Here is an 11768-nt window from a genome sequence, read left to right as displayed (position 1 = left end):
AGCCTGCATTCAAAGAGTAGTTCTACTGCTCCATATTGGGGCAATCTGATACTCACCCCAGCTTCAGAGCTCCCCAAAGGGTCAGTCGAAGCTGTCTTTGAGATTACATCATAGCCTATTCTCCTGCCCAATTTGTCCTTGCACGGGGGGCAACCCCCAGTCTATCCACCAATTTCCATCTCAGAGTCAGCTTCCCAGGAACCCAGCCTATGTCACTTGATACCAGAAGTAGTGTAAGGAAGGAGATGATGATGCAGTGGGATTTTATACTGGTTCTTCTGCCAGCTGGCTTACAGGATGAGAGCCCCGCCCCCCCATCACTGGTGGTAGGCGGAACACATAAACCCTAACATCCTGTGAACAATACAGTTGTTAATACTTGCACCAGTAATAAACTGCAATGGCATGCCAGGAGAAGTAAATGGACTCATAGATATAATATACCAGGTGGCTGAGAAATATAGAAGGGACCAGTAAGGACAGTGGGATTGATGGGTTATTAATAGGTTAGGCTGACCTTGGAAAAGGGTAAAAGAATGAGAGTGATTTAATTGGTAATTCAAATGTAACAAAGCCAGAAGCCCTCCATGATAGCATATAATGAAACTTACCTGAAGCCAGTGAGGAGCGCAAGTTGAGAACCAGTTACAGGACAGAATCAGGAGAAATGCAGAAATCCAAAGAAGCTAAAACTCCAGCATGTCTGCTATGCTGAAGTAAGGGCTTTAGTTGGGAAAAAATAGAACCATGACACAGGACAGGACCATATGGGTTGATGCACCTGGAAATCTTGAATCCTTAGGTTTCCTGAACATTGTAAGGCTAGAGGAGTGCCCTAGTCTTCTCTAATGAGGGTTAATGTGGCTGTTCCTTTGCTTGAAGTCAGTGAAGAAATACGTCCCTCAGGATAATATATACACTTCTCAAGATACCCCCTCATTTCCTCTCTTAACAACTATGCCAATCACAACCTTTAGTACTTCCTTTCGCATATCTGTGACCAAAATACCCGACAGAAACAACTTAAGGGAGGAAGGAGTTCACATTTCAGAGAGTTCAGTCTATGGTTACTTGGTCCCATGTGCTTGGGCAGAACATCCTGGTGGCAGGAGCATTGGCACAGAGGTGATTTTCTACCTTATGGCAGACTGGAAGCAGAGAGGAGAGGACTGGGAACTCAGTATTACCTTCAAAGGCATGCTCCCAGTTACCTGCTATCTCCAGCTAGGCCTCACTTCCCAAAGTTTCCCCAACGTCCCAAAATAGTGACAGCAACTACATCAACTACAGACCAAGCATGGACATGGATAGGGAGACATTTCCTATTGAAACCATAACATTTATCTCCTGGCTGTCAAAGGCTCATGGTCATTTCATAATGCAAAATGCATTTAGTCTATCTCCAAGAGTCCCCAACATCTTAGTAGTTCCAACATTATTCAAAAGTCCAAGTTCAAAGTCTCTTCTGAGGCTCAAGCCAAACTCTATGCTGTGAGCCCCTGTAAAATCAAAAAGAAAGTCCTATACTTGGCCTCCCAGTCCTTCTTTCAAAGTCTGTGTGGCATCTCTACAACCCCATAACTCTTGCATTCTACATGCCTGCAAAACCAGTCTCATGTGGATGGCACAAAGGTCTGACGACAGCTGGAACAGTAACTGGACTCCCATGGACAATGGCTGAAGCAGCCTTTGAGTAGGTGGCTAAAAACAGTGAAATGGGGAAACACTTTCCTACACAGTCCTGTGTGAGCAGGGTGCCGTACTGTTGCTCTCATTTCAAGGGAAAGTCAGGCAAGTTTACTCTTTCGTACCCTTGAGCCTGTGATGTGTGAGGTTTGACTAATTTCTTTTCTTTTTATGGCAGCACTGGGGTTTGAACTCAGGGCTTCACACTTGTTAGGCAGGTGCTCTTACTTGTTGAGTCACTTTACTAGCAAGGTCTGGCCAATTTCTGATACGGCCTCAAAGCATCTTTCCTACTGTCCCAATGCAGAGAAGTTGGCTTCTTAATGGTGCTAATCTCTTCAGAAACCATGCCTTCCTTAGCCCCAACTGGCCAAAGTACAAATATCTTTTTACTCTGCATTCGCTCCTGATTTTCACTAAAAACCTGGCTAAAAGCCTGCAATCTCCGTCCTATAGCCTGAACACTGGCCTGCCTTCACATTTCCTCTGCCAGATTAATGAGTACATCACCTTTGAATTCAGCCTCATGGTAAGTCTCAAGTTCAGACAAAACGTAGACAAGTTCTTTGCCAGCATTTAACACACAGGGCCTAAAGGCCAGGAGAGTCTTCCTTCTCATCTTAAACCTCGTGATCCTGCCCTTCACTGTCCTGCTGGCATTCTGGTCTACTGAGCTCCCACCAGCATTACCTGTTGATATCAATTTACAGCAGTTTATGCTTTTTCTGGCCTGCTTCTCCAAAATCTTCCAAATTCTTCCCACAAACCAGTTCCAAAGGCCTAAGAACCACATAGTCAAGATTAATCACAATGACCCTACTTCTCATACCAGTTTTCCATATTAGTTACCTTTGTGTTGCTGTGACCAAAATACCTGGTAGAATCAATTTAAACGGGGGGGAAGAATTTATTTTGGATCATGCTTTCAGAGGGTTCAGTCCATGGTTGCTTGGTCCCATGCACTTGGGTAGAACATCACAGTGACAGAAATGTGACACAGAGGGTCTTGTTTACCTCATGGTGGACAGGAAGAAAGGGAGAAGGGGAGTAGGAGCGGAGGGAGGGATAAAGGGAGGGAGAAGGGGCTGGGAACCCAATATTACCTTCAAAGGCATGCTCCCATTGACCTTCTTCTTCCAGTAAGCCCCACCTCCCAAAGTTTCCACAACCCACAACCCAAAATAGTGCCATCATCTAGAACAAAGCACTCAAAACATGAGAATGTGGGGGACATTCCCGATTCAAACCATAACACAAATCAATCAAAAGATGTGTAGACCTGATAAGAGAGGAAAAGTAATATACCATCAAATAGCTGCAGGACCTAGCTGACACATAGCGGTGGGAGTTGAGAAAATACACAGGGTCTGCGAATTAACAGGGCTTCATGGTAGGGATAAGAGGCCAGGGGACAGATACAAATATAAAGTTGAATAAGGGAGAGTTTGTACTCCCAGGATATTGGATTTATCATCCTGATAAGGATTGGGGTGGTGATGAAAACATGCAGTTAGGGTGGCTCCTAGAAGTATGGAAGAAATGGCCCACATAAAGTGAGAGAAATTCCAGAATAGCCAAAGTAGACAGAGTCAAGATGCAGTGAATATGCAGAAACTTAATTGTGTTCTGTACAAAGGCCCAGAAGATATTCTATTTGCCAAAGCAACAAGTGATATGTTATTGGAAGGGTTCCTAGGAATTGCTGAGAAATTCAATGTGTTTCTCCTTTGTAGACCAGAAATGAAGATAGGAGATACCATGATAAACTTGGACCCACTGATAGCAGTGGTCCTAATGGGACCCCAAAACAATGGAGGATACGTGGCATTGGTGATTGTGAGAAGCCAGGTGGATGTAATTATAGTAAATGGAAAGTTCAGCATGCCAGTCAGCAAGACAGACGAGATAATTGATAGAACATAGCAAAATAGATGATCCATCAGCAAGGGTTCTACTGCTCAATCTGTAGAATCAAAATAAATCACTACTTGGGAAATAGAGATTAGGAGGATTGTGGCTCAGGACCAGTCTGGGTAAAAAGTTCATGAGGCCCAATCTCATCCAATAAAAGCTGAGCATAGTAATGTTCACCTGTCATCAAACCTACTGGGAAAGCATGAAAAGGAGGATGATAGTCTAGGCTGGCCTGGCCTTAAACAGTGAGACCCTATTTGAAAAATAACTAAAAGCAAAAAGGACTGGGAGTGTGGCTCAAGTGGTAGACCACCTGCCTAGCAAGCACAAGACCCTCAGCTCAAACCCCAATACTGCCCCCCTCCCAAATCAAAGCCAGGCATGGTGGTACATGTCTGTAATCCCAGCACTTAGAAGGCAAAGGCAAGAAGATAATGAGTTCAAAGCTAGCGTGGGCTACACAATGAGACTGTCTCAAAAAAATCTAAATAAATTAGAGTTATTAGTAGGCCAAGAACAGTCATATCCCCTTCCAAAAGATCACGATCTCTTGCCCTATTTGCAGACCTGAACCAGTTGTTGGACCCAGACCCATAGACTAAAGGAGAATCTAAGTCTGTAGGCAAAAAGATTCCACAATACCACAAATGGGTCCAATACTATTTCTCCCAGTTTTTCTTCAAGTGGACCAATAGCCATTACGCAGATTACTATAGATTGACAAAATCACAATACTCAACATTTTGTTATCTGTTGGACACAATTTCTGAGCTAACATCAGACCTGATTAGAGTGAGAGCTGTGGAAGTCAAGTAAACCACAGGAGCCATGGCCCAAGTCCAGCTCACAATATAACCATGCTCTCCCCACCCCCACTGACTCTGAATGTATAATTGCAATAAACACACGTACCTTAGTGGCACAACTCTCACATTGGTTCCTTGACCTGCGTGGAAAGAGATCTCATGATGACCAAGGCCAAGTGGAAGCTTTAGAAACTGACTCTTTCCCTCCCAAGAAATAAATAAAAAATAGTATAACACTCCAGGAAATGGCAGAAATTAATGTTATCCTGAAAGAACTAAATGATTCAGGGTGATGGTTCACATTGTATATTCATTTAACTCACCAGTCTATACCCTACATCCAAGGTCACACTCCTTTCTTTGGGCAGCCTGCATCCAATGGCTGGGCAGCAAAGTCCTGACCCTCTGGCTCTAATCTGAGAGAATTCAACAGGGTGCATCAGCTTCAGCGTTGTCCATAAGTCAGCTGAGAACTTTGCTGACACTGTTGCAATCCACTCTTCCTTTCTCCAGTCCGTTTCTTCTCATGCCTTCCATGGGTTGGTGATCACCAAAACATTCCCTAATAAACCCACTGCCCACTCTCTCTTCAGAACATGCTCCCTGGGAGTAGAGATAAGAGTTTTAGTTTAGTGAGAAAAGATGATACAAAACCATATAAATCACATAAAATTATACCTCTGAGATATGCTGGTTTCTCTTTAGATCATCTATATTTTGCTTTCTATCAGAATTTTTAGAGAAAGGATAAGTTAAAAATTTGTAGCCAGTTTTTCTTTTGCAAGTCTCTGAGGGTGGTATACTGCTGCATTTTGTATATTTGTATATATAGATTTGCATTTTGAAAAGATTTTTCATGATGTTATACAAAAGATATGTAGGAAATGAAATACGATTATCCTTATTTGAGGGCAAAATTGACTGCAAATAGTGCTAAATCCAGAAAAACACTGCACCTCAAGGTCCAAAGAAGTTAAAAATGATGAAGGAGCACATATTGTAATATGAGTCCCTAAAAGGATGCTCTCCAAACTCGAAGTATCAGAGTATTAGAACTGAGCAGCAGATCTTAAAGACTGGGAAAAAATTAATTACTCTTCTGCACTGAAGAACAGCTGTCTCTGAAAAATGGTAAACTTTGGGAAATTATTGAGGATGTGGTCCACTCTGAAGATTTTATTATCTTGACAACATTTTCAGAGTTATTCACAGATAGTAGATAATGATGACTTTTGCCACAAATAAAACTGATATCAAAAAAGGGAAGTTTAAGTCACTTAGTAACAACAAGCCAAATCTTGCATTGTTACATTTAATTTACTATTTTCTGACTTCATTTCCCTTTGTAATTTTTTAAGGTTAAAACTTCTCAAAAGAGCCACCTGCAAGGAACAATGTGTAATGAACATCTCAAAGCTATTTAGTCAGCAAACACTAGGGAAGGCAAAGCAGATGAAGTCTGTTTGAGTGGGGTGAGTGGGCTGGAGTACGGCGGTGTGGAGAGAGACCTCAACAATCTAGTCTTTCTTGCACTGTTAATCTGAGAGAGTTGATAGCTTCCACACGTCTACAGCATTTCGTGCTAGTTGGTAAGACTATGTTTTGGAAAAGATTTATATAGATAAATGTCACAGAAAAAAAAGAGTCAAAAGACAGAGGCAAATTGTTTTCAAGTGTATGGGTTAAACCAGGGAAATGCCAACATTTAAGATGTCTTCAGTTATAATTTTTTAATAAGATGAACAATTAAGGCTCACTTAGGTGATAGGTGAGAATTAAGAATTATATGGTAGAATAAGTTCTGGGTTCCATTATAAATATTTGCTTTTCTATTTATGAGCCTGTGCCTCATGATAGTGCAATCTCCTTTATGGCCAGGTGGGTGTGTAACTGCGCAGCATTTACTGATTTGAAAGTCACAAATGGAAAGCTTCTATGCTTGATTGCGTAGATCATTCTATCCACTTTATCTTTTATTTCTAATTAAGAAAAGTTTTAAAGGTAAGCTTTCTGCATAGGAACCTCCAGAGGGAGGCACCAGGGCTAGGAAACCAGATAGTCGTAAGCATGGCAGGCCAGGGGGCCTTGGGACCTTGATTGTAACTCCCCTTAGAGATGCTCTGGCCAAGCAGCATGCCTGGTAGAGGAGGGCACCTAGGCCCCTGAAGCCTGCCAGGTAAAGCCTCGGGAATAGCCAGTGGTGGGGCCTGGAAAGTTACACACAGATTTACGGCCCAGAGCTAGATTCTTCATCAATTCCAGCTAAAACATCATATTTTGCAAATTTTGCAAAATGCAACACATCTTGCTGGGGGCCCATAAAGTGAGAAGCCCAAAGCTTCATTCTGAATAGGCAAGTTCTTGGTCAGGCAGGCTAAGGGGTAAACACACACTGGTAAACAGGACACAGAGCTGGGAGCTGACCCAGTAGCATGAGTCTCTGAACACAACACCCACATTTTATGCAACAGATGTATCCCTGACTGACAAAGATGGTGGTTATTCTGGTTTATTAGCCAAGAGAGGCTTCCATGGCTGCAATTTGTTAAGCCTGTATGTTTTGAAATTCTGGAGTTCTTGATGCATATGTTTCAATTTTGTGAGCATCTGCATTGTTTCAAATACTAAATGCCAATTACACTGTATTATTTAAAATACACACAATTCTGATTTGCATAAAATAGGATCACACTCTACACTGAAGTAATAGCTAATGAACTGGTGCCCACCTAGTGGGCAGGAAGATTAGTTATTAAATAGACAGCCTTTTAAACTGTCTCACTTTGTCCTGGAAGCACTCATTAGAAATGTGTAATCTGAATTCTAGAGCCAGCATGAGGGAGAGTGAGGCAGGGGGATGGAAGTTTTGAGGCCAGACTGGGCTACGTAGTGACACTTAGTCTCAAAAAACAGCGACAACAAAAGAAAAAAGAGAGATGGATCCAAGACGGCGACAGAGACAGAGCCGCAGACCTCATGAGCTGACCCAGAGACCCTGCGGAGAAGCTGGAGACACACCTGCCTGAGGTAAAGCTCCAGGGACAGACAAAAACACGGCCCTGTAAACCCTTAGATCGGGGAAGGCTTCTCCACACCACGATCTAATAAAAGAACAGCCGGCCTGTAGGTCTGCAGAGCCACTGCTCCGTTCTGCCCCTTGGGCTGCACCAGGCCACAGCTCTTTCCAGACCCACAAACTGGGGGATATCTGTCCCTCAGCCACGAAGGCCACACCACACCAGAATACCCGCCCCTTGGCCATGCCGCTGGACCCACAACCACCAGGATCCCCGCCACCAGTCTGCTCCTGACCCCAGCCTGGAGCCGGTCCCACAGCTCGCCAGGATACCCGCCCCTCCCCCCAGAGCCCACTGCCCTTTAGGCCCTGCTGAGCCCCAGCCACGCGTGGGACGACCAGAACCCACCCCACCCATCAGGTCCTGCCTGGCTCCAGCTCCCTCCTTGTGGAACAACTGGACCCCCGCCCTGCTGGGACAGGCACCATCCTGGTGTGAGACAGCTGCACCCACCAGCCTGCCAGGAACCCCGCTCCCTGTGCCGAGCTGGCCCCAGCTCTACAGGCTTCCCAGATAACCGCTCCACCAGGCTCTGGCTAGGCTGCCACTAGAGGTCTCCAAGAGTGTCTAAGAGACACTCATAGACTGGACTGGACACTAAAGAACTAAAAACAACTAAGCCTGCAATCCTACTGTTCCAGAACTGGTGACTTTTTTCTTTTATTCTCCCTTCTTTAAGGGCTTGCCAGCCTGGTTTGCTGTTTGATTAACCACCATCTCTCCCATTTCTTTTTCCTTTATTTCTTTCCTTTTTTTCTCTCTTCTCTCTTCCTTTTATCTTCCCTTCTCTTTCTCTTCTTTAACCTTCTCTAATGATTTTGTTATTATTAATATTGTAACCCAGCTAATACCAAATTACACATAGTCCAGGGACAGAAACAGTACCTAGTGGATATATGGGAAGAAGAAAAAGGGATGGAAACCATTCTTCCCCCAAAAATAAAGTAGTACAGGATTTAGAGCAAAATGAAGAAAATGGAAACCCAGATCCAAACTCCAACAAAACAAAAATAAACTATACCAAGGAACCCAACAAAGAACACAAGACCATCCAGAAAGAAGAAATTCTACAAGTAATTAATAAGAATTTCATAGAGATGCTACTAGACATGGTCAACCAAAATGTACAGGAGACACTCAAGAAATTCCAAGACAACAAAACTCAAGAATATCAGAAAACACAGAAACAAACAAATGAAATCATAGAAGCCCTAAACAAACACCAAACTGAAACAAAGATCACCATAAGCAGAGAGATAAATGAATTAAGGGCAAAAATTGACAATATTAAAAAGAAGTAACCCATGGAATGGAAAACCTCAAAAAAAAAAAAAATGAAACAGAAATACAAAGCAAAATGAAAGGGCATTCCAGCAGAATAGAACAAACAGAAAACAGAATCTCAGAATGTGAAGATGAAATGGCAATGAAAGGAAAAACTGAAGAACTATTAATTAAACAACTCAAGAACTATGAAAAGAAAATGCAGGAACTCACTGATTCCATCAAAAGACCAAACCTGAGAATCATGGGCATTGAAGAAGGAGAAGAGGTGCAAGCAAAAGGAATGTGTAATATATTCAACAAAATAATAACAGAAAATTTCCCAAATTTAGAGAAAACTATGCCCATTCAGGTACAGGAAGCCTCCAGAACACCAAACAGACCTGACCAAAATAGAGCTACCCCACAACATATCATCATTAAAACAACAAATACAGAGACTAGAGAAAGAATATTGAAGGCTGTAAGAGAGAAAAAAAACAACATACAAAGGTAAACCCCTCAAAATCAGAGCAAACTTCTCAACAGAAACATTAAAAGCAAGAAGAGCATGGGGTGAGATCTTCCAAGCACTGAATGAAAATAAATTCAATCCTAGGATACTTTACCCAGCAAAACTATCATTCAAAATAGATGGAACAATAAAAGTCTTACATGATAAGCAGAAACTAAAACAGGGATCACCACGTACTTATCAATAATAACACTGAATGTTAATGGACTAAATTCCCCCATTAAAAGACACCAACTGGCAAACTGGATTAAAAAGGAAGATCCAACAATCTGCTGCCTACAGAAGACCCACCTCATCGACAGAAATAAGCACTGGCTGACAGTGAAAGGCTGGAAGAAGATTTACCAAGCCAATGGTCCCCCAAAACAGGCAGGAGTAGCCATACTTATCTCGGACAAAGTAGACTTCAAACCTACATTGATCAAATGAGATAAAGAAGGACATTCCATACTAATAAAAGAGGAAATACACCAAAAGGAAATAACAATTATCAACTATATGCACCCAATGTCAATGCACCCAATTTCATCAAACATACTCTGAAGGACCTAAAAACATATATAAACTCCAACACAGTGATAATGGGAGACCTTAATACTCCCCTATCACCAATAGATAGGTCATCCAAACAAAAAAATCAATAAAGAAATTCTGGAACCAAACCACACCATGGATGAAATGGACCTAGCTGATGTCTACAGAATATTTCATCCAGCTTCTGCAAAATACACATTCTTCTCATCAGCCCATGGAACCTTCTCAAAAATTGATCATATCTTAGGTCACACAACAAGCCTCAGCAAATACAAGAAAATAGAAAAAATCCCATGCATTCTATCTGACCACAATGTATTAAAACTAGAAATCAACAACAAAAACAGCAGTAAAAAACGTGTGAACAATTGGAAGCTGAACAACACATTGCTCAATGACGAATGGGTCATCAATGATATAAAAGAGGAAATTAAAAGTTTCCTGGAAGTTAATGAAAATGAAAACATGACCTACCAGAACCTATAGGACACAGCAAAGGCAGTCAGTCCTAAGAGGAAAGTTTATAGCCATGAGTACATATATTAAAAGGACAGAAAGATCTCAAATCAATGACCTAATACTACAGCTCAAACTCCTAGAAAAACAAGAACAAGCAAATCCCAAAACAAGCAGAAGGAAAGAAATAATTAAAATAAGGGCTGAAATCAATGAAATAGAAACCAAAAAGACCATACAAAGAATCAATGAAACAAAAAGCTGGTACTTTGAAAAAATAAATAAGATTAACAGACCCCTGGCAAACCCGACTAAAATGAGGAGAGAAAAAACCCAAATCAGTAAAATCAGAAATGCAAAAGGGAGATAACAACAAACACCATGGAAATCCAGGAAATCATCAGAGGCTACTTTGAGAGCCTATACTCTAATAAATTTGAAAATCTTGAAGAAATGGACAGATTTCTAGAAACTTACAACCACCCAAAACTGAACCAAGAATATATTAATCACCTGAATAGATCTATAACACAAAAAGAAATTGAAGCAGCAATCAAGAGTCTCCTAAAAAAAAAAAGTCCAGGACCTGATGGATTCTCTGCTGAATTCTATCAGACATTTAAAGAAGAACTAATACCAACCCTCCTTAAACTGTTCTACAAATTAGAAAGGGAAGGAAAATTGCCTAACTCATTCTATGAAGCCAGTATTACACTCATCCCAAAACCGACAAAGACACCTCCAAAAAGGAGAATTATAGGCCAATTTCCTTAATGAATATTGATGCAAAAATCCTTAATAAAATAATGGCAAACCGAATCCAACAACACATCAAAAAGATCATATACCATGACCAAGTTGGCTTCATCCCAGGGATGCAGGGATGGTTCAACATACGCAAATCTATAAATGTAATACAGCACATCAATAGAAACAAAGACAAAAACCACTGGATCATCTCAATAGATGCAGAAAAAGCTTTCAACAAGATCTAACACCACTTCATGATAAAAGCTCTAAAAAAACTAGGAATAGAAGAAATGTACCTCAACATTGTAAAGGCTATTTCTGACAAACCTACAGCCAATATCATACTTAACGGTGAAAAACTGAAACCATTCCCCCTAAAATCAGGAATGAGACAAGGGTGCCCACTATCCCCACTCCTATTCAACATAGTACTGGAATTCCTAGCCAGAGCAATTAGGCAAGAAGAAGAAATAAAAGGAATAAAAATAGGTAAAGAAACTGTCAAAATATACTTATTTGCAGGTGATATGATCCTATACCTTAAAGACCCAAAAAACTCCACCCAAAAACTCTTCAACACCATAAACAGCTATAGTAAGGTGTCAGGATACAAAATCAATTTACAAAAATCATTAGCTTTTCTACACACCAACAATGAACAAACTGAGAAGGAAAATATGGAAACAATTCCATTCACAATAGCACCCCTCAAAATCAAATACCTAGGAGTAAATTTTAAAAAAGATG

This window comes from Castor canadensis, chromosome 4 (genome assembly GCF_047511655.1).
Source record: "Castor canadensis chromosome 4, mCasCan1.hap1v2, whole genome shotgun sequence".
Lineage (NCBI taxonomy): Eukaryota > Metazoa > Chordata > Mammalia > Rodentia > Castoridae > Castor > Castor canadensis.
The sequence above is the reverse complement of the archived record's forward strand: the minus strand, read 5'-3'. Positions refer to the sequence as shown.